The 27552-nt window shown below is 41.4% G+C and overlaps 1 protein-coding gene and 1 long non-coding RNA gene across 3 annotated transcripts in view; one reads left to right on the top strand and one right to left on the bottom strand.

The window, feature by feature from the left end:
- TPO (thyroid peroxidase) overlaps window positions 1-16824 on the bottom strand; it is a 94753-nt gene extending 77929 nt beyond the window's left edge. The window contains exon 1 of the mRNA XM_080999028.1: window positions 16807-16824. The gene's annotated coding sequence lies outside the window, so the exon portion shown is untranslated. The remainder of the gene's footprint in view (window positions 1-16806) is intronic.
- LOC308473732 lies at window positions 239-27508 on the top strand. 2 transcript variants are annotated; one of them, XR_013984261.1, is made up of 5 exons: window positions 239-1071; window positions 1790-1966; window positions 7980-8140; window positions 17364-17479; window positions 27327-27508. It is a non-coding gene; the product is annotated as an uncharacterized lncRNA (long non-coding RNA). The 2 variants fall into 2 exon arrangements; XR_013984262.1 differs by lacking the exons at window positions 239-1071; window positions 1790-1966 and adding an exon at window positions 2650-2866.
- The last annotated feature ends 44 nt before the right edge of the window (window positions 27509-27552 follow it).

Below are 27552 nucleotides of genomic sequence, written 5' to 3'. Positions count from 1 at the left end.
CCATGTTGGGAACCACAGCTGTAGATAATCTCCTTTGCATGCAGAAGGCCTCAGGGTCAATCCCAGGCATCTCCCAACAGGACTGGGAGAGACCTGTGTCTGAAATCCTGGAGAGCTGCTACCGGTCCATTTAGAGAATACTGATATAGATAGCCCAGTGGTCTGGCTCAGTATAAGACAGCTTTCTGTGTTCCAGGATGTGAGGGTGAGGGGAAAGAATCTGACGTCAAAAGGGCAGTTTGGGAGTGAGCGAGAGGGTAGTGCAGGCATCCCCAACCTGCGGCCCTCCAGATGTTTTGGCCTACAATTCCCATGATCCCTAGCTAACAGGACCAGTGGTCAGGCATGATGGGAATTGTAGTCCAAAACATCTGGAGGGCCGAAGGTTGGGGATTCCTGGGGTAGTGGCTTTATTTTACCATCAACACGATATTTCTTAACACCTCGTTGCACCTTTTAGTCTCAAAAGATGGTAATACTAGTGATGAGCATATTGCATTCTCTGTCTGTTTCCCTTCCCACAACTTCGCGTGCAGGTTGTAGACTTCTTTGGTCACCTATCCATCATCGTCCAAAAGACAGATAAAATGGGACACAGAAAAATGCTAATTTAGATATAGCAAATTATAATTATAGTAATTATAACCTAACGGCTTTCCTGTCAACTAAGCTTTCACTTGGCAGGTACGTATTTAAATTAAATCCTGTGAAATGGATTTGAGTCCATGAAGACTGCTACTGTTAATTACCCATCCTTCACCTTAAGGTCCCAGAGCAGGTGACAACACTGAAACACAATATTATAAACAGCTTAAAAACAATAATAGAAATAAGGTGGGTCCTAAAACTGTACACCTCAAGTGCCAAAAGCCAGGGTAAAGAGGTGCATCATCAACATTTGCTGTATAATGAAGGTGCCAGATGCATTTTGGGAGGGAGTTGTACAATTTAGGGTGCTACCATAGAGAATGCCCTCTTTCCCACCCAGCTTCTGAGGGCAGAGAACTACCAAGAGGACCCAGGAATTTAGGGACCCATGGCACCCACATACCCACAAAAAACAATATATTTGTAAGGATTGTATAGCCATCTAACATTTACTCAGAGGAAACCCACTGAAATGAATAGCCACAACTAATTTAAGTCCCTTAATTTCAGTGAGGTCTGTTTTGAGACAAAGTTCCTTTCAAAGCCACTTAGAGATCTTTGAAATATTAATTAAATATGACCGTGGCTTTGTTTTGTTTTCACTGGCTCCCGGTGGAGTACAGGATCAGGTTTAAGGTGCTGGTTTTAACCTTTAAAGCCCTATACGGCCTAGGACCCTCGTACCTATGGGACCACCTCTCCTGGTATGCCCCACAGAGGAACCTACGGTCTGCAAATAAAAACATCCTGAAGGTCCCATGCCTCATTGAGGTTAGGCTGGCCTCAACTAGAGCCAGGGCTTTCTCGGCTGCGGCTCCAATCTGGTGGAACGCTCTGTCACAATAGACTAGGGCCCTGCGGGACCTGACATCTTTCCGCAAGGCCTGCAAGACAGAGTTGTTCCACCAGGCCTTTGGTCAGGGCCCAGCCTGACTCCCTCCTCTGGCAACCTGCACAGAATTTTGCTCAACGGTTGCCATTAATTTGATTTTAATTAATTTTTATAATGAAATGTTTTTAGAATGTTGGATTATTTGATTGTTTGATTATTTGATTGTTGTTAGCAGCCCTGAGCCCGGCTTCGGCTGGGGAGGGCGGGTTATAAATAAAAATTATTATTATTATTATTATTATTCTTCAGATAACCCGGGTGCTGCCAGCTGTTGATGGGCAGCTTCAAGGCGCCCTCTGCTCTCCTGCATGATGCTTCTTTATCTTGAAAATGGGCTTGGATCAGATGGCCTTTCAAATAATAGAGGACGAAGGACTACCTCCAGGGCACGACACACGATCACCGTAGTTGTAGTGCAACCCAATGGTATGAATGACCTTATCACTTAAGACACACAGACCAAGAACATATAAATGATGTTTCATTTTCCCCCTCAAGCTACAAGTATACTTAACCTTTTTTTAAAGACTGAACTAGAATAATTTCCGTCATCCCTGAGCCTCCTAAACAAGCAAAAAAGTTAAATAGTTTGACACGCTGCCCATTTGCGCAGCTTTAAACCCCTGGCTTTCGTGCCGTATTCTAGGGTGCTTTAACAATTTTGAAAAAGTACCCCCTGGCATTTTTAAAAAGTGCTCTGATTATGGGTTAAATTTGATTTAGTTCTATGAATATGCTTTTCTGCCCCTCTCCATAATTTATGCCCAGTGTGACTTGGCATTCAGCTGCATATTAAAGAAAACAGTGTTTAGAAAGAAGAATCTATGGCAGAACAATTACTACATTGGTGGTTGCTTTGGAGCAACATTGGTTTAGGCCACAAGGCATGTATAATAGAAATCCACATCCTATTTAAAACGAAGGCTTCTACCACCTGCTTTCCCCCCCCCCCCGCCTATTTCAGCTTGGATTAAAATGTGCCGGTAGCTATGGATATACTTCCTAGCTTTCAAAGCCTTTCATCTGTTCGGTGTGCTTTTTATGCCATTCATCAGGCCTCAAACATTCTTCCCCTCCCCCCCCTTTTTTACTTGAGACAAACACTCAATTCCCTCTTTCTCATTTCCCCCACAAAGTTGCTTTTCCAGCTTGCGTTTTGTTGAAAGCCGCCCACCCGTACTCTTTCTGAATCGTTTAGTCCTTTAATTAAGTTTATATTTACAGGCTGAAGGAGGCACCTGCTTGAATTAACTCCAGACAACCATGTTTACCGCCCAGCCGCTTCTTCTCATGAGGCACTTGAATAAAATAGCTTAGAAGCTTGTGGTGCGTTTTATTATGATGTTTTATTGAACGTTTCTTCTTTTCCTTATGTTAGGTCAATAATGTATAAATCAAACTTTGGATTTATTATTATTATTTTTTTAAATGATAGGTTGTGAAAGCAAGAAAGGGTGGCCCTAACTAGGACTTTTTTCAGCCAGAACTTGCCGGAACTCAGTTCTGGCACCTTTCAGGTGGCACCATTGCCATTCTAAGAGAACAAGGGAGGTGTTCATGGTGAGTTCCGGCACTTCTTTTTCTAGAAAAATAGCACTGGGCTTAACAGTTTGGCCCTGTGCTACCAAGCCACTCTGATTGTCTTATTAAAGCAGGTGCCAATCCCCCCCCCCCCCAGCCTTATTTCCAATATTGGGACTGGGGATAGCTTGATGAACTGACTCCCAGGACCAATTTCCACCCACTTCTGTAGCTCCAAGGCTGGAAGGAAATCTGGTTGCTTGCCAGAAGGCAAATTAGTACTTGCCCCAGCTAGCATGATGAACAGAAATGTAGAAGCCTGGTTATTTTATTTGTTTATTGCATTGACATCCCACCTTTTGCTCCAAGGAGCTCCAGGTAGCGTACATGGTTCTCCCTTGCCTCATTTAATCTCCACATCAACCCTGTGAGGTATGTTAGACTGAGAGGCAGTGACTGGCCCAAGGTCACCCAGTGAGCTTCATGGCCAAGTGGGGACTTGAACCCTGGTCTCCCAGGTCTTAGTCCAATACTCTACACAACACTGACTCTCCTAATTATGACAATTACTGTAGAAAGGATAGGCATAACTAAGGGGAAACAACAGGGTTGTTCACACACTACACTGAGCATAGGTATAAGCTGTCCCTACACATGCAGAATTGTTTGTGTGAAAGATTGTACATTTGTTCACTTGTACAACTGAACTATAGTGTACATGGGTAGAGACTGTACTTAACATATGGACTATAGTGTACATGGGTACTATTTGTATACACATTTTGTACACTCATTGGATGTAATGTGTGAACATGCCAAAGGATAGATTCCTTTCTAAATTGCTAGTATTCAACATGGTTAATTCCATGATCTTCCGTAGCTGCCACCATCACTGTCAAAACAAGTGTCATATTTTCAAAATCACAAGCTGCTGAGAAGGGCCCCTTTAGCCGATACATTTTAATTGGGGCAAAATTAATATTGCCAGGGGATTGTTGGTCTGTTTGATCAAACAGGACCAACCTGGTCAAAACAGCCTTGATAGCTGTTGTAAAAAAAAAAAGGGGGGGGGAATGCATGGCCAAATACAGATCCTCTCTCTTCAGTAGACACTCCTGCCCTCTTTACCCTTTGAGTAATCAAAGCATCAGTTTGAGAGAATAACTATTGGTTATGGCTCAGGAAGATTGAGTTGGGGCTTCAGTGAATCAGTAGTTTGGATGAGTGAGTCAGAGAGAACGAGAAAGAGAGGGAAGGAGAGACTGAAACGGTGGCTCACAGGAAGAGAATGAGGGGTCTAGACCAGCTTTCTCAGACTCCTTCCAGATGTTTTGGACTACAATTCCTATCAGATTGGGTGAGGCTGTTGTAGACTAGAGGTCTGCTCCCTGCCCTGATTCAAGCAGGATAAGTTGAGAGACCCACAACATTGTCAACTAGTGTCAAACCCAAGGAGTCCATATGTAGTCTCATGCTGCTTTTGCTTTTATTTTTTTTGTGCTGTTCTTTTCTGCTTGTGCGGAACCATGAATTCTAATATGATGGTTAGAACATAGATATTAAAAGACAAATATAAGGGCTTGCCCACCTGTTGTGTTTTATAAGGCAGAAGATTGCTGGAATAACTTATAGTTAACACAGGTTGGGGAACCTGTGGGCTGTATTTTTTGAGGATTTATTTTTTTTGGGGGGGGTGATCTGTTGAGAGCCACATGCTGATGCTGGGCAGGATGCAGCCAAAGTAGGTGAAGGTACCCCCTTTCTCATTTTTTATCCCTCCTTGCCAACCACATGAAATTAGACTGATGGTCACATGAAATCAGTCTATGCTGCCCACACCTGCCCTGATACGTAATGCTGGTGTCCACATATCCAACTGCCTCTTCTTCACATGGATATCAATAGTTTTGGCATTGCTATGTCAGCAGTGTGATAAAGAACTGTGAAGCCATGGGTGTTTGTGTGTTTTTGTAATAAGTATACAGATACCATTCTCCATGGCCTCCATGTATTAAACATAGTGGTCACACATGCTGAAGTCTGCCAACCTTTTAATCTTGTATAATTCCTGGCCCCATCTCACGTTGTCTTGGTCGCCTGGAAACTGCTCAGTAGATCTCTTCTCATGCTTCTCAACTAATGCCAAATGGCCCAGGCAGTGTGAGGGACATGGGCTGCAGATCAGCCAAGGATAGCATGAAACCTCCAGAAGTGTTTGCAATGCTGACATTCCGAAGGTTGTGCAGTGTGTTATCCTCCCATGTGGCCAGGGTCTTCTAACAACATCACTTTTGGGCCAAGTGTAGAAGCTGCTGTTTCACAGCCTCCCACACCATTAAGGGACCCTGTGTTGGATTTTGAAAAGGTTGTAGATTGCTCTGAGCAAACAAGCTTGAGATCTACTGTTGCGACTTCCGGGATGGCGCCATCGGTAATGGCGGATTCCCTCTGATCCGGAGGGACTGGCTCTACGGAAAACGGGTCTGTTCCGCTACAGCAAAGCGGGGACCCTTTAAAAAATCACAGGCGGATGAAGCCTGTGACCATGGGACTCGGCGGGCACCTTTCCCCCCCCCCCAATTCGTAAAGGAACCCAATTACGGGCTCCGGAGCGGAGAGGGGCTAGTGGCGCGGTGCTGAGAGTCAGCTGCTTCTTCCGTGGAGTGAAGCCGCACAGCCGTTGCCGGAGAGCGCTACCTTTTTCTTGGGACAATTTGGCTACAAAAACAACTACCCGTGAGCAGATCAAATTTGGACAATTGGACTTTAAACAACGATCTGTGAGTAGAACGGAAAATCGGATTAAGAAATTCCTCTTAATTTGGCACTGAAGCGGGAAGGTCTAAACAGGAAGTCAGCCTTCCGTTTCTTGTAGACAGATTAAAGCAAAGACATGGCAAACTAGAGTTTAGAAAATTGTTTGTAAAGGATCAACTTTCATCATCTAAAATTACTGAACCCCCTTCGGAAGCAGGAGAAGAGGGGGGATTTTTTCCGGATTGTTTAAACCTGCAGAAGAGAGTGTAAAGAAAAGTAATTTTCCACCGTCTTGAACCTGGGAGCGGGGTGTCAGGACAGACGTTTTTGGGAAGTTCATTGACTATAGACAAATGTTTTTGACAGACAGTTAAAAGAAGAGAAACATAGTGATTCCATTGTTCTCTTTCGCATTTTAAAGGAACAAATATTGACAAAATATCTGAAAAAGGAAACTTTGTTGTTAGATCTGCTGTTAAAAGAAAAGAAAAGAAAAGAGATGGATACAAATAGAAGTTCTTCCCCTAGAGGGAGCTTGTGAAACTGTTATTAAATTTGAACTGGGGAGCTTCGCAGCTGCAATAGATTAAGATCGTGGGAACAGACTTCTGACCTTGCATAACAATGTACTCAGAGGCTTTGGTGCGTGCTTTCTGCAAGACAAGTGCTTTATTGGAACAGTTACATGAGAAGACGGATTTGATGACTGTTGCGATTAGAAATTTTGGACAGGTAGTGGGTATCTATATAGAACCCACCCAGGAATCAACTCAGGAGTGTGCTCTGACAGATCAGATGAGGGAGGAGGTTGTTGCTGGACCTCGGGTGGCAGAGATGGAGGGAGCTGTGGCCCAGCAGGAACATGAGTTGTTGAATCTGACAAATGAACTTGGAAAAAACCAGATTTGGAGAGAAACCAGAAAAAAACCAGATTTGGAGTTTTGTTTGGCTTGGAGATGGGGGTTGGATAGACCCCCCCCCTATGCAGGGATGTCTTGACTTTTCAAGTCTGGCAATGGGCCGTGAGGAGTTTGGGGTTGTGGGGGTCCTCAGCTCTGGAGGGACTTTGAAACATGCTTTTAAATACCACATGGAGTTCAGTGTGGACTATGGAAAAGGGGCTGATCTGTCGAGAAGGGACAAAAATACTGTCAAGTTGGAGTTTCCACGAGTGAAAGGACCAGGAGACAAAGTAAAGTACAGGTATAAATATGAAGAAGATCTGCGGAAGGGACATGGAAGAGACTTAAGGGCCTCGGACATAAGATTACCAGGTTAATGAACTAGATGGATGGAATAGAAAGGACTGACAAAACCCGGGACCAGGAGGAAGAGACGTTGGATGAAGATTGGAAGAAAGTTTTAAAATTTTTTATTTATGATTGTTTTGTAAAATTAATGAGTATTAGAAAAATGTTGGAACGAAATTATTTGGCTTTAGCAGAAATGCTAAAAAGAACTATGCAAGAATATGCTATGGTTATGAGAAATTGGTATAAATAAGATTTAAGTTTTAAGTTTTAGGGTTTTTTATAGTAAGATAAGGTTAAAATAGATTAAGGTAATTTAATGACAGAATATTATGAAAAATGGGAAGGATTTGCTGTGATAATTAATAACTAGAATACAAAAAAGGGAGGTGTGAGGAGGTCGATGAAATAAGTTAATGACAGTTAAGGATTTGGGAATATTGGATCTGTTTTTAAATTTTTGTGGTTTATTTCTGTTTTTTGATTTTGATGTGTTATGTGTTTTGTTTTTGTTTTTTGATTTTGATTTTTATCGATTTTTATTGTTTGATTGCTGTTTGTTTTCCCCTTGTTTTTCTTCTTTTTTTTCTCTTTGTTCTTTCTGTAATTTTAAAATTCTTAATAAATATCATTAAAAAAAAAAAAAGAGATCTACTGTTGCTTAGCTTTCACCTCAGAACTCGCCTTTCAATCTCTGTCCCCATTTCAGAGATTTGGAGCCCAATGGCCAGCTTATCTGTTCCTTTTTCCATTTATGATTCTCTCTGCAGGTGGTCTGTTATACCTTATTCATGAATTCAGAGTTTAACTGAAGAAGTTGAAAAATCAATTTCCTTAGAAAATGCATGAGCGATGCACTTTCTTTCAAAAAGTTATATTCTGTTCAGTTTGCGGCGTCTTCTTTTTCCCAGGGTTTCTGCACTTCAACGAGGCAGCACCTTGTTTTCTTTAATTATGGCAGTAGATGAGGCCATGCAGTGAATCACCTTACCTTTTCCACTCCAGGAGATTTGCTAATCACATCTACCTCCTTTTCAGCTCATCTTCCTAGTGTGCTCATCCATGCAGCTAAGTAAGTGAATTTGCCCTTTAAGAAATTTACCTGTTTTTTTACCTGCTCTGAATTTATGTGGGAGGATTATTTACTGAAGCATATGTGCCTTAAATAAAGAAACCAAGGACACGGCCAGGCATATATAATACATATCAAGTACCCTATATGGTCAGGGGTCCCTTTATCTTTACCTTACCCTATATGTATTTGTCTGAATTGTACATCTAATATCTACATGTAGTACAGCTACATATGGCTATCCCGTAGGCAGTATTACAGCACAGTTGCCGGCCATTTCATGTGGGGGGTTCCATTTCCAGCCCCGCTCCCATTTCACCCCAGTTCCGCCCTTTGAATGATGCATTGTGTGACGTTTTCAGGTTGGCACCGGGCGTGTGTGTGACTTTCAAACACTCAGTAATTGGTCTTAAACAAAAACCCAGAGATCTCCTAGAAAGTGGAATCCTAGACTTACCTACCTGGAAGTAATGCCCATTGATTTCAATGAGACTTACTCCCAGGTAAATGAGCATAGGATTGCAGGCTTTAGTTCTGCCATGCTGCATAGCAAACTGCCTTTGTAATACACTGAGTTTCAAAAAGTGTTTGTTACACAGCATGATCAGGCTGCTGCCCACCCCCCAGTCCAAAGTACTGTTGGGTAGGCAAAGTTAAATCACTTTTCTAAAGAATTTAGGTGTGTATGAAAATAAAGAAACCAAACACAAATATATAGAGGCTTGAATTCAGTTCAACAATTGTGCTAGCAGGAGCCAGCACAACAAATCCCGCTAGCAATGGAACTTTCCCCTTGTCCTCCCCCCTATGCCTCCACCAAATGGGCTCTGGGAGCTGGGAGAACCCTCAGAACAGCACACAGAGGAAGGAGAGGGACAGTCATTCAATCTGAGAATGCTTGCACTGATGGAACGATCATAATAGCACAATGGTGAATCCCTCGCACACTGACTTAACATGGGGTAGGAAATTATGTTGCCAATTGCTGTAATGGGACATCATGGGTTTTCAAATCAAACATCAATATGAACACAGTGAAGAACTGGTGCTTGACTGGGGAACCTTGTGGCCCTCTAGAGGTTATTGGACTCCAACTCCAATCAGTCCCAACCAGCAGGGCAAATGGCCAGGGGTGATGGGAATTGTTCAATAGCATCTGTAGGAATTCCCCTCTGATTTAGTGGCTGATTTGGTACCAAGATGAACTGGTTTCATTGACTTTTCTTTGATGATATCTGAAACCATTCTCAATGTCAAACACTTACCCGTCACAGCCATTACTAACTTCTCGCGAATGTGCTTCCCAAACTGTATTTGGGTCTTTTATATTCCATTCCTACCAGTTTATTAGCACCTTGTTACATAGTATACTGGGTGTCTTTCAATTGCACGAGATATTTGAATCACTCGTGTCCAACCAAGTCATTGACTAGCATGGCTCAATCATGTTAGAGGAGAAATGTGTCTTGAAAATCTGAAACCAGCTTGGGGGCTACATGTGATTTTGACTCCTGATCTAGCGATGAGAGTCATACATGAAGTGTTGGATGGGGTAACTGAACACAGGAACCATGTCTGTGGGTGCACTTTTGGACCCAAGCAGGGGATTCTTGTACAGGTGCCTACTTTCATCTGCACCCGACTCTTGATGAACTGAGATGCTGATAAAATGGGATTGGGAGTGTAGTGTGCATGAATGCAGATCGTGGAAGTATATGGATTTTGTCTTTGGATTTGTTATAATGTTCATTAAAGAGGTGTGAGAAAGTTTGGAATCTCCTTTGAACAAAGGGCACTGAAATGCTTTATTATGTCATTTATTTCGGGATATAAGTAGCAAAAGTTAAGTTATCCCCTGAGTTATAAAGGAAAAGGCAGTCCATGTGAATTCTTCTTAAAAAACTCTAATAAATAATTTTCAGCACTTTATAGTAGATTATTTGAAAGTAGGCCAGTGGCACTCTTTCCCCTCCCTCTCTGTCTTCTTCACTAGGCTAAATGACAAAATAAAAAGGGCACCCAGTGACACATACTGTATTCTGTTGGTCCATTTTATTTTTAGAGTTCCTTTGGAACGGGCAATCTTTCTTTCTTATAGCAACATTACTGTCATACCCTTTTATGCTAACTAGGTATATGAGAATGTTCTGCTTTCTTTCATTCAATAGTATTGACTGAGTCATGGAAAATAAGTAGCCTTTTTAAAAAAGCAACAGAGAGATGATATAAAACCCAATCTAATGCAATTGCCCTTCCATTTAGACTATAAATTTTAGAGAGTCATCGCCCAACCTACCCAATCAACCCATACTTCCCTGGAGTGTTGTACTCTCTCTTCCTCTCTTTACTTATCCACTTTCTTCACACTAAAGGAAATCTATGGAATAATAAAATGTGTTTTACAGCAGACCAATCACTGACACACGGTGTGGCCATTGCCACCCTCCATCTGTCATAAATTGCAAGAGTCAACACACCATAGATTATAATTGTCACAGGTTCAGGCTGTTTCTCAGTTTTGTAATTCGATAGTCCCCATCTGGAGACATTGGCCACACAGAACTTTGTATATCTAACAGTGCTTTTCACTTTTAAAAAGCACTTTCTTATCTCTACTTCCCTGTGGGTCTGAGTAAGCAGCTTGTGCATTTATCTGCATTGTTTTGGGCTTTTAAAAGAACAAAAGGGTTAATGTTCTCACTGGCCAGGCCTAAAAGAATTGCGAGAGATGGATTTAAATTTTGTAAATTTCACGCTGAAATTACCTTGCTTCGCCTTTTATGAACTTTGGGTCAGATACAGTTGTCTGCTGGCTTCTGCACGTCTCTGAAAAACATACCTACCTAACTCAGTGGTTCTCAGACTGTGTCTTCCAAGGAACACTTGAAAATTGCTGAGGGCTTGGGGAACCACTTAATGATTTTTCTGCTTATTTTACCCATGGCGATACACTGTGCTAGATGCTGTGTGGCTTTTAATTGTATTTTTATTGCTTCTTTTATCTCTTCTATTGTATGCATTGTATTGTAATAAAATAAAGTACAATATAAGAAATAAAAGAAGCAATAAAAATACAATTTAAAATCAAAACAGCAGATCTTCTGAATGAAGCTTGTCGCAGCAGGAGAGGGAAACCCCCTGGCTTCTTCAGCAGCCTGCCTCATCTCTGCCTTTTGGTGCCCCTTCTCTCCAGCCTCCTCTTATCTCTCTGGTTCTGGACTGCTCTCTGCCACAACCTCTTCATGCTCACTAAGCCCTGTTACCTCTTTAGTTTCTGACACCTCCTCTTCCCAATCTTCTCCCTCTGACCATTCATCATCATCCCACCACCAATCCCCTGGCTCCCTCCATCCCTCTGCATCCAGCCATTCCAAGACAATATATCAGAAGTGACCTGAGCATCCTTGCCACAGTGGATGTTGCTATCTCACGTTGGCAAGCCATTCTGGATGCTACTGCACTTTTGCATATCTAGCTGTAGGACAGTAGCATAATTTAGTATCCGGAACAAAATCCCTTCCTGCTTTTTCTTTCTGTTTAGAAGGATTTGGACTGGTATTTAATAATGAAAAGATTCATCTGTATAGAAGATGACCCCCGCCCCCCCAACAGTACAACAAGAGTACAATTGATCTTCCAGACTAATCTTGCACAAAAGTCTCCATCCATTGCTGAAAGCAATTGCACTTTTGTGAGCTGAGCTGCAAACCTGTGTTATTTTACAAACAGTTCCAAATCAAATGAAAATGCAATCCCCAGGGCCAGACTATGTTTGTGTATGTTACAAATCTTGTTCTGCGCCCTAAACACCAAGTTCCTTTACAGCACCATTACACAGCTGTAGCACAGTGGCAGAGCCAATGCTTTGCTCACAAAAGCTCCCAGGTTTAATCCCTGGTGTTGCCAGGCAGGGCTAGGAAAGATTCCTGCCTTGAAACCCTGGAGAGTCAGTGCCAACCAACTTAGACCAGACTAAGCTAGATAGATCAATGGTCTGAGTTGGCAGCTTCTTGTGTTCCCATATAGCCAGCTGACTGTTGTGACTGAAAAGCAGCTGTCCTGATAGGATGGAGATTGCTGCCAAACTACTTGAGCATCTAGCTGATAAATCAAGCACTCATCAGTTCATTGGTAGTTCATAACAGATGTCCAGCTCCAACATTAACCTTTCTACCTTGGTCCAGATCCTTCACCTCTTCCCCCTTTTTTCAGAAATATAATGAAGGTGACCACCAATGAAGCAGGTGGAGTTGGTGGGTCCAGGCACCAGCTCAGGATTTAGACCAGGGGTATGCAACCTAAGGCCCAGGGGCCAGATGTGGCCCAATCGCCTTCTAAATCCAGCCCGCGGACAGTCCGGGAATCAGTGTGTTTTTACATGAGTAGAATGTGTGCTTTTATTTAAAATGCATCTCTGGGTTATTTGTGGGGCATAGGAATTTGTTCATTTCCCCCACCCAAAAAGAATATATATAGTCTGAGGGATGGTGGACTGGCCCATGGCTGAAAAAGGTTGCTGACCCCTGATTTAGACCCTAGATGCTGCTACAACCAGGCCTGTGGATCAGGGCAAATATCTTGTTTCAGGAAGGCTGTGTAAGAATTCATGCAAGCAATTGCTCATATGGACTGGATTCCCACCCCTCCTTCTGGCAGTTCTAGTGCTGAATTCTAAGCTACATTTGACACATTGGCAAGTTTTAATATTAGTTTTGGGATGGAGGGAGTTGCCAGAAGGGAAACTAAGAAAAAATAATAATGCAATGTGTAAAAATGATGCATGTGCCTCTGGATGGTCATACATAACTGCACAATTATTTTTGGCAGGATCCTGCGCTAACTTAGGACTGTGTGTGCAGAATATGACATATGCCCTTCAATAATACCGATACCAGGGCAAGGTGAAACCTAAAATAATGTTTCTTTTATGTATTGGGCTAGGATCTGGGCGGCCAGGGCTCAAATTTCCACTTTTGTGAACTTGGGCCAGTCACTGCCTCTCAGTTTAACCTACATCACAGGGTTGGTGTGAGGATTAAATAAGGAGGGGGAAGAACCATGTAAGCCACCTTGAGCTCCTTCGGAGAAGAAGGTGGAATATCAATGCAATTGATTGATTGATTGATTGATTGATTGATTGATTACTGGCCTTAAAACATCAGCAACCAAAATTAAAAATGGCTAAAGAGGGGACACATAGAAGAGAATGCCTTCACCCCAGTATGGCTCCCCTTTATCACATACACAGTCCAACAAGACAACAACAAGAATCCACCAACAGTTTACAAATCAATCTGTCTTACTTGACCCAACAAACCTTTTCCCCCACCCTCCACAAATGCAAACAAACCCCATTGCTGCCAACTACAGACAACCAGCCATACCCTGGGCCCTCAATTCTCTCACTCCCAAGGAAATGTGACAAGTGAATTGAAAGAGAAAACCTATCTAGTTGACGCTGACACAAAACCCCACACATACACTGTAAAAACAAAAACAAATTTCACCACCACACCTCCTCTCCCTGCCCTCTTCTTCCTGACTGTACTCCACACTAATGTCTCATAACAAATATAACTGATCTGTATAAAAGACTGTACAACTTGAAAAAAGAGACAAGACGTGTACTTTTGTAAACCAAGAAAATAATAATAATTAAAAAAAAAACAGCTAAAAGAAAAGGCTAAAACAGTCTCTCGTTAGAATCCTATGAAGCCTGATTAAGCAGACATGTCTTTTCCTGCTGCCAAAAAAACCCAAAGCAATTGTGGTACCTAATGCTCACCTGTTGTCTTTGTCCATGGAGTTTTTGAGAATTGATGCTTTTGAATTATGGTGCTGGAGGAGACTCTTGAGAGTCCCATGGACTGCAAGAAGATCAAACCTATCCGTTCTGAAGGAAATCAGCCCTGAGTGCTCACTGGAAGGACAGATCATGAAGCTGAGGCTCCAATACTTTGGCCACCTCATGAGAAGAGAAGACTCCCTGGAAAAGACCCTAATGTTGGGAAAGATGGAGGGCACATGGAGAAGGGGACGACAGAGGACAAGATGGTTGGACAGTGTTCTCGAAGCTACCAACATGAGTTTGACCAAACTGCAGGAGGCAGTGAAAGACAGGAGTGCCTGGCGTGCTCTCGTCCATGGGGTCATGAAGAGTTGGACATGACTAAACGACTAAACAACAACAATGCTCACCTGTAAGAGGAGAGCATTCCACAAATGTGACATTGCCACAAAGAAGTCTCGTTCCTGTATCACCACTGAATAAGCCTCCCTTAGCAGTGGAACATGAAGAAGCCCCCTCCCTCTGATCTAAAAAACAGGGTAGACTGATATAAGAGACATGTTCCCAAATCATTTAGGAATTCAAAGGTGAGCAACCAGCATGATGAATGGGGCTCAGAAGTGAATAGGCAGCCAACACAGCTGCTTGAGGACTGGTGGAATTTAGGGCTTCTTTGGACAACTTGCTTATTCACTTGTACAAAAGTTGCAGAGGTTATATGAGGGGCATTCATTATGACTTGTCTGCTGTGAGGTTATAGGAGACTCAAGTATTTATCTTGATTTGTTTGCGTGGAGGTTATAAGACTTCCTGCCCATCTATGGTTATTTCCTCATCACCTTCCTAACACAAAGCCCTCCCTTTTTTTAAAAAAGTTGGTTTTTGTTGCACAAGAGTGCATTAGCGCACTTCCATTGTGCAAAACTAAATTTCTGGCATGTTGTTGAATACTTCCCACAAAATAGTGGCCATCTGGGGTGACCATGATCTCTCCTTGCTTTACCAGTCAGAATTCTGGCATCTGCATTCTGCACCAATTAAAGCTTCTGAATTGTCTTCAAGGGCAACTCCATGTACGATGCATTACAATAATCTGAATGAGAGGTTACCAGAGCATGGACCACTGCCCTTATAAATAAACAGTTGTAGCTGGGCAGACCAGCTGAAAGTAGAAAGAAGGTACTCATCACACCACTTAGTTTCATGTGAAAACTGTGAATCTCCCAATACCCCCATACTATGTTACCTGCTCCTTCAAGTGGAGTGTATTCTCATCCAGAACAGCCTCTTCACAGTATCTCCATCTTGCTAGAATTCAGTCACAGTCTTTTTGCCCATATATAGCCCATTACTTATAGTAATTGTTGAAATCCTAAGTATTTCACATTAGATATTGTCCAATAAAATAATGTTGATAGAACTGAAACGAATACATTTACTGGAGGCAGGGGGCAGCATCGTTAACGCAATCCATTAACAATAGAAGACCAGACTTGCATAGATGGAACATATCCTGGTGTTTTGTGCAAAAACATATTGGCGTTTTTATTTGCTTTCAATATACAAAAGTTCTTTATTAGTAAACAATGTTACAGGAAACAATAAAAGATAGCCAATTACAACAAATGGGGGGGAAATCAATATTTTAAATGAGCCAGAAATAGGAAAGATATTCTGTGTGATTTTTTTTTTTTTAAAAAAATACATTGCATTTTGAACCTTACTGGTAGGACAGTGTAGAAAAGGGCTTTTAAGATGAAAAGCAGGTTAAACATTGAATCTGTGTTTGGAGGGCCTCATTGCACAGATGCTTACACATAGCAGTTGACTGCTAGAATGAGCCTTTCCTCACCAAAAAGCAATCAGCACTGTTGGACCAGGCAATGCGGATCATCTCTTTGGTGGTGCTGGTGAGGTGCAAGAGCATCTTCCACTCCACACCCCTGGGTTGGATGAAGGGCTTTCCATTCCCTGACACATGCATCTGTGCACAGGGAGGTCTCCAGATGGGTGATATATATGGGTATTTCTTGATGGATGAGGACAAATACATGATTTTCCAGATGATGGCTTGGTTGCACAATGATCACTGTGACCAAAATTACAGAAAATAAGTATTGTATAAACACTGATGGCAGGATCCCTGAAGGGAAGAGAACTTGCTGTGCAGTTCCATTGCAGATGTGTGAGCATTTCTTATACCGCTTAATTGCAGTCATCTCTAAGCCATGTACAAGTAATTCAATGCAACAAGAATGAAAACCAGTTGAAGCGAAGACATCAGAATTCAGTCTAAATGCTTGCTGAATTTAACAAGCTTTCAGTAGATTCTGGAAGACAGGGTAGTGGCCTGCCTGACCTCAACTGGAGGAAGTTCCATATAATTGAGCCTACAATACTCAATGCATGGCTGCTGGCGGATGCAAGCTATTTATCCAAACCATGGTGCACCAACAGAGACGCCCTCAACAAAGAGGAGGGCTATAATGAGTCAGGTGGTCCTTTAAGGTATCCTGAACCCAAGTTGTTAAGGGCCTTGTAAATTAATACAAGAACCCTGAAGGCCATTAGGATATGGACATCCAGAGCAAGTTGTATGTGAGTAAGCAGAGCACATATAACTTCAACTTTTTGAATTAGAAAGAGCTTGCACACGCAAACCAGATTATCCGACTAAGGATCTATTTGCCTTGCACAAGTTTATTTCATAAGCTGCTAAGCAAATGCCACATGTGGAATAAGATACTGGGATCTCGTAGCCCAATTCTTTAGGCAAGATCTAAAAGAAAAACCAGTTTAAAATCATTTGTCTCCTTACTTGCACTTAATTAATCCACTAGGGTTTTATAAAGCTCTATGCGGCCTAGGACCCACGTACCTACGGGACCGCCTCTCCTGGTATGCCCCACGGAGGACCTTAAGGTCCACAAATGACAATATTTTGGAGGTCCCAAGTCTTGTGATTAGGTGGTGGTTAGGTTGGTCTCAACTAGGACCAGTTCCTTTTCAGTACTGGCCCCAGTACTGGTGGAACGTTCTGTCACAAGAGTCGAGGGCCCTGTGGGACTTGACATCTTTCCGCAGGGCCTTCAAGACAGAGCTGTTACGCCTGGCCTTAGAATTCAGTCTGACCCTTATGTTTCCCTCCCCTTATGGTTTTGACTTTTAAAATGAGGCTGCATTTTAAATTGCATTTTAACCTGTATTGTAAATTGGTTTTTTCTTTTCTTATTATGTTTTTACTGAAATTTTATTGGTGTTAGCCGCCCTGAGCCCGGCTCTGGCCGGGGAGGGCGGGGTATAAATAAAATTTATTATATTATTGTAGGCATAAATATTAATGGGGGATGGGCGATTTAATTCTAGAGGCCAAATGCTTGACATATTTTGCTTTATTCTTCTTGCCAAGCAGCACATAACTTTTCTCTGTTTTAGTTTTTGAAGGTTAAAAACAAGCACTTCCATGCTAGATCAGGAACTGGATGGGGCTTCCTTGCTAAATGAAGAAACACATGTACAAGCTGTGAATTCATTGAGTTTGCCTATCCCAGGTGAGCATATAGTGAAAGAAGTTTAAAAATGGAGATAAGCAGTGATCAGCCAGTCTGTCAGTGGGGAGCTAGGAGTCTCCCTGCCTGACACTGCTTCTTTCTTCCCAAGCAATAAATCAGCACAATCAGGGGTGCCAACTTGATTAAAATATTGGGGGCCCCAGATAAGCCCTGTCCTGCATAATCGACCACATGATGCGGTGCGCACACACCATTTGAATGGCAGTGTCCATCAATTGGGGTGGTGCCTCAAATATTTTAGGACTTGGCTCCTATGAGCACAGTTACTGCTTTGTTAGGAAGGCTTTAGCACCAGGTAGGTGTTATAGTATGGCCAAACAACACATACTGCTAATGACTCCAAAATGCAAAAGAAAAAACATATTCAGGCCATTGCTCATAGTCAGAAGATTTGTGGTTGTGGGTCAAATTATCCATGATGCTAAACACACAAATCCTGCTGGCAGCAATGGGAGCTTCCTTTCTTGGATAGCAGTAGCTGGGCAGGATGTCAACTGAGTATGTAGTGGGGAAGAAAAGAGTTAACCCCCATGTACCACGGTTCATATTCTCATTGGAGCTCCCAGCAGATTCTATTTAACATTTAAAATACCTTTTGCATCTTATGTAGTTTGATCCACAGTCACAAATCTACTGACTCTACGTACTCACCTGTTACATGTGGAAACCCTAGAATTTGTGCTAGTGCTTAACTCGTTGTATGAAAGGAAGTGCAGTGTAAAGAAGTTTAGATCTGCCTTTCAAATAATAGGAATTATGCTTACCTGGTAAAAGCCCCATTCAACAGTAATGCTTTAGCGTTAAGCAACAAGAACATTCCAGGTTTCCCCAGTGCAATTCTGTTGTTTTGGAAGAAGTTGCAATCTGCATGGGTCATTGGTACTCTTGTTGTAGGAGCACTGCTTCAACTCCCTTGTAGCAGACTGGGACTGTGAATGAAGCCTCTCATAGGAATTGTAAGTGTTAAGCAGTATAGGTGAGGAACAGGGGTGTTTTGATTAATATTACAGGTGAATTAGGTGTGGTGGTCCCTCAATATTTTGCCCCATCCTTGCAGCTATCACTAATGAGCAGGGCCATCTTGGAGCCCCTCTGCTGCAAAATGGCATTGACCATATCATGAATGCTCTTTGAAGATAGTATGATTGGCAAATACCTGAAGTGTAGATCTTAGGTTGCGGTTGGGACCTGCCCTAATTGGTGAGCTCTGATATGTCCCAATCTAGAGATCCCATGATGCCAGTAGTACACTACGATTCGTACTCACCAGTACTGTAGATTTCTGAGGGCATCATGGGGTCACTAGAGCTGTTCCTTTATATGGACTGCAATTTGCCTCTAATATTGACACATGTTTTTATGCCCTGTTGGCAATTGGTTCCTATTAGATATATTGGGGGAAAGTGGGCACCTTTCTTTTCCTTTACAGTTTGTGACTCAGATGACGGAACTTGGCAAGTCGGCAAAACTGATTGGGAACCGCCCACTTTCCCAAAAAGATTTTCTTCCTGCCTCCTTGTGACCTAGTTGGAGCCAGAGCCCAATCCAATGACCCCATTATGCCAATAGGAGATCTGTGACAGAGTTTCTCATGACAAGAATTAAGGTGCTTGCATCAGCTGAGGCATGTGTGTGGATGGTAGTTCTGGGGAATCTAGAAGCTTGCCCTCTCATTTTGTGTTATTTTAGTTGGCCTAATAAATAAATTGCCCCATTATAGATGTGGAATTATCACATCTGTAGCATAACTAGGCCACGGCTTGAGAGGTATGATACTCACTTCCTATAGTCAGTTTTATCTTCAGACTTCCCTTTGCTTAAATTGCCTGCCCCATTATATTTCAGAATATTTCCACATACCCGCCAGCTTAAACCTGCCACTAATTTGCCTTATTAATGTTATACTCAATAAATATAAAGATAAAAATTACTTAGGGCATTTTCATATATTTTAAAAATAGACTCGTATGTTTGTGAAAAATATAAGAGTAAAATATTTGTTTAAAATATATCACCAATACTTATTTGCAATAAGCAAAACTATGCTGCATTCTAGCACAACATATTTCTTGCTTCCAAATGAACATTCAATACTGGATCACTGCTATTATCTACAAAACATAGGTCACTTTCCATGAACTACATCAAGAGATGTGCACATAGGTTTCTGTGTGCCTATCACTTGCTGGATCAGAAACCGTGGGCTTCTCTCTTCCGGGGGCGGCGCGAACGGCAATGGCGGTCCTCTTCTGAACGGGAGAGGAGGCTCCGCAGGCAACGGGTCGTCTGCTACGGCGAAGCGGAGACCCATTCTGGAAAACCCCAGGCGGCAAGAGCCTGGGGTCTTGAGGCTCGGTGGGCGCCTTGAGCGACCCTCCAAGCGCAAAAGGAACCCCGTAAGGGGCTCCGGAGCGCGGAGGGGGGTTGCGGCGCTGAGAGCTGCTTCACAGCCTGAGGAGCGAAGCCGCGCTGCTACTGTCGGTGAGCGCTGATCCCTTTTCCTGCTAAATTACGGATTCGGACGAAAAGCAACTAACTTGTGAGTAAAAGATTGAGTCACTTGAAATTAGAGACTTTAAAGGGAAAATCTAAATTGGCTTGAACTTGGCTGAAAGCGGAGAGACGTGGAAGCAGGAAGTCCGTCTTCCGCAGCCATTGAACTTGAAAAAAGCAATTAGCTGGAGGAGTGGAGGCTGAAAGAAAGAGATCCTAAGCTTTACAGATCTAAGCATCTATTGAACTTGCATCTTAAAGTAAAGACTTTAAGCTAAAGATTTGGGATTATTACTTGCACTTGACTTTCCTCCTTTTATTGGATTACAAATTAGAAGGTGAAACCCAGAGTCAGGAGCTGCCTGAGCACTAAGGGAGCTGTCAGTACTGCAGATTTGGATACTGTATATTGGAACTTGAAACAATCTGAGGGTATTGAGACCTTTTAAATTTGAAACACTCTTTTTGGAGATAAATAAGCACTGTCTGTAACAAAGTGACCATTTATAAACTCTGCTAAACATTTGTATTTGAAGGTTCTTGGACATTAAATTAGACTCTGAAAGACATTTTAAGCTCCCTCTAGAGGACTGGATTAAAACAGTGACTTTACATGCACATTTTACTTTCGATTCCCTTGTTGTTTGCTTGCTCTGGACCTTTCCATTCCCATGGGAATAACTCAGTGTGACCTTGACTGACAGATAACGTTGGAATGAGTGGCACAAGAAAAAGAGGGAGAGCTAAACAAACAACTTTAACAACTCTAACCTCAGCCTCACAGACATGTAGATCATCTGTACCTACTTTGCCCTCAGAAGTGGAGGGAGAGGGCGAAGCAGAGCAGTTACAATTGGAAGATATGGCCTCAGGAGTATCTGTTTCTGTCCTAGACAAAATTTTTGAAAAATTGGAAGCTTTGGACAAGAAAGTAGATGCGCAATCAGCAAAGATTGACAAAAATACAGAATGTCTAAATAAATTAACTATACAAGTGGTACAGAATGCACAAGCAATTGGACAGTTAACGGAGGCCTCAGCAGAAAATCGGAAATTGGCTGAGGACACCAGACAAAAATTAGAAAATTTAGAGCAAGAGGTAAGACCACTCACTAAACAAGTCGGGGAACATCAGATTTATCTCTCCATGATAGAACTGCGAAATCGTGAGAATAACTTGAGGATTAGATCATTACAAGAGGCAGAAGAAGGACATCTAACTGAGTTTTTGACCAAAGAATTCTCCAAGTTCTGGAATTTGGAAGAAAAGGACTTTAAAATCGTGTCAGCTTTCAGACTTGGAAGATTCATAAAGAAGGAGAGGCCCAGAGACTGTTTGATAACATTGAGATCAAAGGAGGAAAGGGATAAGATCTTGGGCCTACATTTCGTAAAATCACTGGAGGTTTTGGATAGAAGAATTGAAATCTATAAAGATATCCCAAGATTACTGCTGGATCTTAGAGCCGCCTACTCTGAACTTGCTAAACTACTAAGGAGCAACGCAATTCCATTCAGGTGGGAATTTCCCCAAGGAATATCTTTTACCTTTAGAGGGAGAAAGGTTAAAGTAAGAACACTGGAAGAGAGAGACAAATTCCTGTCTACATACGGAGAGGACCTTCAAAAAGGAATTGAACTACCTTCTGGGCCTGAGGCAACGCCAGTACCAACATCAGCACCTGTGGAACCTGAAGATCCTGAGAACAAGATACCACCCCTTGAAAAATAACTAGATAATTCAGGATGTCTCTGCAACTGTTGAGCTGGAATATTAATGGTTGTAACATTCCGGAAAAAAGGAAGAAAATATTTCATATATTAAAAAAAGAACAATTGGACATTATTTGTTTACAAGAAACACATGTGACGAGGCTCCACAGAAAAGTGTTAATAAATAAAAGATTGGGCCAGGAATTTGTATCGTCGGACAAAGTTAAGAAGAGAGGCGTGGTGATATATGCAAAAGAGAGCCTGTCACCTAAATTCCTATTTAAAGATGAACATGGAAGAATTTTGGCTATTGAGATACAATATCAAGGAGAGAAACTGCTGATATTAGGAATCTATGCACCTAATGAAGGGAAATCGGAATTTTACAAGAAGCTGCAGGAGACAATGCTGGACTATCTAGACTACAACAACATCATAATGATGGGAGATATGAATGGGGTCGTATCAACTAACATGGACAAGTCACAAAGTCAAAATGTTACAAAAGACGGCAGACTACCTAAAACCTTTTTTGAAATGACTGACAATATGGATTTGATTGACATTTGGAGGACAAAGAACCCACTAGGAAGAGAGGGAACATTCTTTTCTGAAGCCCAACTGACCTGGACAAGAATCGACCAAATATGGATTTCTAGAGGCCTGGCACCTAAGGTCAGAAAAGTGGAAATCTGCCCAAAGACCTGCTCCGACCATAATGCAGTAAAGATGGATATGACACTATTACCAACTGGATCCTTTAGATGGAAGATGAATGACAATTTGTTTAGAGACCAGGAAATTACCAAGAAGGCCCAAAAAGTTTTGAAGGACTACTTTGAGATAAACATGAATAATATGGTGGAAAAAAGAATAATCTGGGACGCAAGCAAAGCTGTAATGAGGGGATTCTTGATACAACAGAATGCAGTAAAGAAAAGAACACAAAATGAGAAAAAAGATAAGATCTTGGATAAAATAAAAGAATTAGAGAAGAAATTAAGAGTGAATCCGAAGTCACAGCCAACTCTGAGAGAAATTAAACTTTATCAAACACAATATTCTAAATTGATAAATCAGGAAATTGAATGGAAGGTTAAATTAATGAAACAAAAAACGTTTGAGTCGGCGAATAAATGTGGAAAACTGCTAGCTTGGCAGTTGAAGAGAAGACAAAGATTAAATACTGTTACAAACTTAGAGGTTGATGGAAAAAACATCCAGAATCCAGTGGATATCAGAAAGTGTTTCCAGAGATACTTCAAAAAATTATACACCCAAGGGCCGCAAGACGATGTTGAGATTAAACAATTTTTGGCAAAAAACGGACTATCTAAATTGTCACAAGAAAATAGGACAATCCTGAATTCTAAAATAACACGACAGGAGATCGAACAAGCCATCCAGAACATGCAACTTGGCAAATCTCCAGGACCAGATGGGCTGACCTCCAAGTACTATAAGACATTAAAAGACTATTTGATACAACCTTTGATGGAGGTCAGCAATGAAATTATGGAGGGGAAGAGGGCACCGGAGTCTTGGAAGGAAGCGTTCATCACATTAATACCAAAGTCGGAAGCTGAAAAGACACAACTTAAGAACTACCGTCCCATCTCTCTTTTAAATGTGGATTACAAAATATTTGCAGACATTTTGGCAAATAGATTTAAAAAAGTTTTAAATGAAGTAATTCATAAGGACCAGGCCGGCTTTCTCCCAGGTAGACATCTGTTTGCTAATACAAGGAACATTATTGACATTTTGGAACTTTTGCAAACAGATATAAATACAAAAGCAGTTTTAATTTTTATAGACGCGGAGAAGGCCTTTGACAATATCTCCTGGAAATTTATGATGGGAAATTTGAAAGAGATGGGAGTGGGACGGGGTTTTGAGAATGGGATTGAGGCGATATACTCAGAACAGAAAGCTAAACTGATAGTTAATAATGTGGTTACAGAAGAGTTTAAAATTGAAAAAGGGACACGACAAGGTTGCCCTATTTCCCCTTTGTTATTCATTTCGGTTCTGGAAGTGCTATTGAACATGATTAGAGGGGATCGGTTGGTGGAAGGAATTCAGGTCGGTCAGAAACAATATAAATTAAAAGCTTTCGCAGATGACCTGGTTTTGACCTTGCAGAAGCCAGAGCCCAGTACGAAAAGAGTATTACAACTGATTAATGACTTTGGTCGGGTGGCTGGATTTAAACTAAATAAACAGAAAACTAAGGTTTTGGGGAAAAATTTGACTGATACAGAGTCAGAACGGTTTCAGAATGAGACGGAACTTAATGTGGTTAAAAAAGTAAAATACCTAGGGGTAAACATAACAGTAAAAAATCTAAGTCTATTTAAGGACAATTATGAAAAATGCTGGACAGAAATTAAGAGAGACTTAGATAGTTGGTCAAAATTGAAACTTTCTTTGTTAGGCCGAATTGCTGCTATCAAGATGAATGTATTGCCAAGGATGTTGTTTTTATTTCAAACACTCCAGGTATTGGACAAAACGGAGTGCTTCCAGAAGTGGCAGAGAGACATTTCTAAGTTTGTCTGGCAGGGCAAAAAGCCCAGAATTAAGTTTAAGATTTTAACCGATGCAAAACAAAGAGGGGGCTTTGCCCTGCCAGACTTAAAGTTGTATTATGAAGCCGCAGCGTTTTGCTGGCTAAAAGACTGGCTACTTCTTGAAGACACTGATGTGTTAGATTTGGAAGGGTTTAACAATGCCTTTGGATGGCATGCATATTTATGGTATGACAAGGTTAAAGCAAATAAGGCCTTTAAGAACCATATTGTCAGAAAATCACTGTTTAATGTCTGGACAAAATATAAAGACTTGCTGGAAAATAAAACACCAAGGTGGCTTTCACCTTTGGAAGCCAAGGCCCGAAAAAGACCCAATATGGAGGCTAAATGGCCAAAATATTGGGAAATACTAGAAAAGGATGGAGACAATTGGAAATTGCAGAGTTTGGAGAAAATGAAAGACAAAGTGCGAGATTGGTTACATTACGCTCAGATTAAAGAAGTTTTTAAAAATGATAAGAAACTAGGGTTCCAGGTGGAGAAATCGAAATTAGAAACAGAATTACTAGAACCAAAGATTAAGGTACTTTCAAGGATGTATAACTTGCTGTTGAAATGGAATACACAAGACGAAACGGTTAAATCGGCTATGATAAGGTGGGCACAGGACATTGGGCACAATATCATGTTTGAGGACTGGGAGAGGTTGTGGAGTAATGGATTGAAATTTACTGCATGTAACGCTCTGAAAGAAAATGTAATGAAAATGATTTATAGATGGTATATGACCCCAGTCAAACTTGCCAAAATTTACCACCTGTCTGATAATAAGTGTTGGAAATGCAAAGAGTGCGAGGGAACGTTCTTCCACCTCTGGTGGACTTGCCCTAAAGTGAAGGCGTTCTGGGAAATGATTTATAATGAACTGAAAAAGGTATTTAAATATACCTTCACTAAGAAACCAGAGGCTTTCCTTTTGGGTATTGTCGGCCAAGGGGTGGCAAAGAAGGACCAGACATTTTTTATGTATGCAACAACAGCAGCAAGGATACTTCTCGCAAAACATTGGAAAACTCAAGATCTACCCACACTGGAAGAATGGCAGATACAACTGATAGACTACATGGAACTGGCTGAAATGACCGGCAGAATCCGTGACCTGGGAGAAGAGAGGATTGAGGAGGACTGGAAGAAATTTAAGAACTATTTACAAAAGTATTGTAATTTGAGTGAATGCTAAATAAGATGCTAGATCAAAATAACTGAGCACCACTAAATTTAGAAGTTTTTAAGAAAATAAGTAAGACTGTGAAATTTAGCTCCTTCTGAGAATTATAAGATCATGAAATATAGAAGGGATATAAGAATTTAAATAAGATGATAAATTGCTGACAAAATGTTACAACGATGAAAGTGGGAGCGGGAGATGTGAGGAAGTCCAAAGAAAATGTGAAAATATGTTAAGATCAATGTTATATTGCTTATTATGTTTATTTTTATTGTAAAACCTAATAAATTGCTTTTAAAAAAAAAACAACAGAAACCGTGGGCTTAAAACCCCATTACTTCAAAGTGGATATAGAGCGGCCCTTTTAATTTCTCTTGGGAGTGCATCTGAATGTCTGTCCCCATCCACATTGACACAGCCAGTCATGTTCATCTAGAGGTGGAATTATGTCCTTATTCTTTTCAATGCACTATTTCAAAGGTGCTCCCTTTTTAATTTGGGGTTTAGGACATGTATGCATTGAACTTCAATAATGTATATGGGCATGAAAAGTGCTATATCAATGTTAAGTATGTAATATGTATGCAGGAGGAAAATTCACACATGAAGTATTTCTTGTAGATGTAATAATTACAGCAGTTGCCCACTGACAGAAACAAGTCATTTTTAAGCTGCATAACCTCTTGCCTTTTTTAGTAGTGGGAGCTGCCACGATGAAAGTGGTGAAGAATGTTCTGACTGCATACATAGTTTTCCTTTAGGATCAGTTTTGGAAAGTTTTGAGCCTTATATCCTGAAACAGTACTTAGCAGTGATGTATCTTAAAAGTTTTCTAGAGTTGAATTGGTTTTGTGAAGCATGCTTAAAATCTTGGTAAAATGTCAAATCTGATTCAGTTTTTATTGAACTATGGCTGCGTCACTGGATAGTCATATGACTTTAAATCTGCAATACTATACAGATGTACTTGGGACCAGTGCTATTTTTCTAGAAAAAGAGGTGCTGGAACTCACCCTTACTCTCTTATAATGGCAATGGCGCCTACCTGAGAGGTGCTGGAACTAAGTTCCAGTGAGTTCCTGCTGAAAAAGTCCCACTGAACTTATTTCTAAATAGGTTGCACTGTGAGAGCACTAGAGTTCATATTGTTGTTGCTGGCATCCATATGACTCAAGCAACAATGGAGTGCGACTTCAGGGTAAAGTCAAACTGCTGCATTAACAGCAGTGAAGTGACCTTCCCAGGGCGCAAGCATGGACAGTGTGTATGGAAGTCCTCGGCTACCCAGACATCATGACTCCCCACTTGGCCTCACTGATGGGGTCCAAAGGAAAGCAGATAAATATATTTGGCACCAGCTTGGCTGCAGGAGTTGTTGGAAAGAGGTGTACAAGGCATCATGCAACCATCTTAGGGACTCCACTCTGGATTTGTGTAGGGTTAACATAATGTCAGTAATAATAGCAGCATATTTAGGGTGCAGGACTTGCCGAAGACATTTTGTGGCATGAGGTGAAAGAGAATATGACACCTCCATTCCCAACCCATTCCATGTACTCTTAAAATTTCACTGCAACACTGACAACTTGACAGTGTCTCCCACCATCTCTGGGGAACAGGTGAGGAGGACTCTCACCTTCCAGTACCTGCTGCCCGAGGTGGCTGTCTCATTCTACCTAATGGTAGAGCCGGTGTTGTCTTGGTGTCAGCTGGCTTCAAAGTCAGACTAGTTTGGAAACTTTGCACTAGACTATCAGTTAAGGTCGTTGAATTGCTTGAAGAAACCAATGTAAATAGTATGAATGAGTTTTAAAATGGCACTTACCTTGAATGCAATCTTATGTCTTTGCTTTCATAGGTAACATGATAATCCAAGATGACAAATATGGGATATGACCAAGAGTGTCCCGTCCCCCCCGCAAACAGACCTATTTATTCAAATTGTATGGAAAACCGAATAAGTGAAAACTAAATTAAATGAAAAACAGATACCTGTCCACTCTGCCAGCATTTTAAATAGACAAGGCCCAACATATACATGTGGAGCGCTTTTTTTTTTAGTGAAGAAATAAGACAGGTCTGTT

This window comes from Podarcis pityusensis, assembly GCF_964106645.2.
Source record: "Podarcis pityusensis genome assembly, chromosome: 3".
Taxonomy (NCBI): Eukaryota; Metazoa; Chordata; class Lepidosauria; order Squamata; family Lacertidae; genus Podarcis; species Podarcis pityusensis.
The sequence above is the reverse complement of the archived record's forward strand: the minus strand, read 5'-3'. Positions and strand labels throughout refer to the sequence as shown.